We start from the raw sequence: 829 nt of genomic DNA, 5'->3' as shown, positions 1-829 counted from the left end.
TATCTCTCTCCCTCTTTCTCTCTCTCATACTATTCGTATAAATGTATTGTTTTCCTTTTGATGGCGTCAATGAATTATTTAAGAAAATAAATATTTTTGAAACGACAGAGAGAGAGTGAGTGTCATGAAAGCTTTGGTTGTCATCCACTATTTGAGGGTAATTAGTCGGTAGTTGATACGAATACGAATGGGGATTTCTGGCAGTACCTGTCATAGATGACACTAGCTGCCCTCATGTCGGCCCGCGGGGGGCGGGTAGTTGATACCTTGTGAAAAGCGGCTGTCTGAGGGATTCTGAGGGATTTAGATGGTATTGTTGTATGCCGATTGGTGACAGTTAAATTGCAATATAGCGATATGGCCAGAGTTGGTGTTTGGTGAAGTAGTAGTTGCCTGAGATTCATCGAGGATTGTTCACTGATACCTTTCTCTGGGAAGCTGCCGTCTCAATTTTCTCGATGCTCAGATGGGAGTTATTGGCAGCAGATGTCTCAGATTCACTGAGGATGACATTGACACCTTTTGGCAGCCGCTGAGGTTTCTCTGAGCTCAGCGGCTGTTACTGTTGTGGAGGTGGTTGGTGACAGATATCTGAGATTAATCGGGGATGTTACTGAGATTGGTGACTGATACCTTGGAGGGAAGAACGGCTGTCTTAGTACTCTCGCAGCTCAGATGGGATTGATTGATTTCTGGTATCTGAGATTCAACGAGGATGGCACTGATTATTCACTGATACCTTTTGGGAAGCGGCTATCTGAAGTTTCTCGGAGCTCAGATGGCATTGATTGATGGCGGATGTCTCAGATCAACACCTCCTAGAGATAGA

The sequence above is a fragment of the Pholcus phalangioides genome, unplaced genomic scaffold, assembly GCF_987345545.1.
Source record: "Pholcus phalangioides strain wild (caught in Gottingen) unplaced genomic scaffold, Ppha-v1.0 ptg000014l_1, whole genome shotgun sequence".
NCBI lineage: Eukaryota > Metazoa > Arthropoda > Arachnida > Araneae > Pholcidae > Pholcus > Pholcus phalangioides.
Note: the sequence above shows the minus strand (reverse complement) of the source record.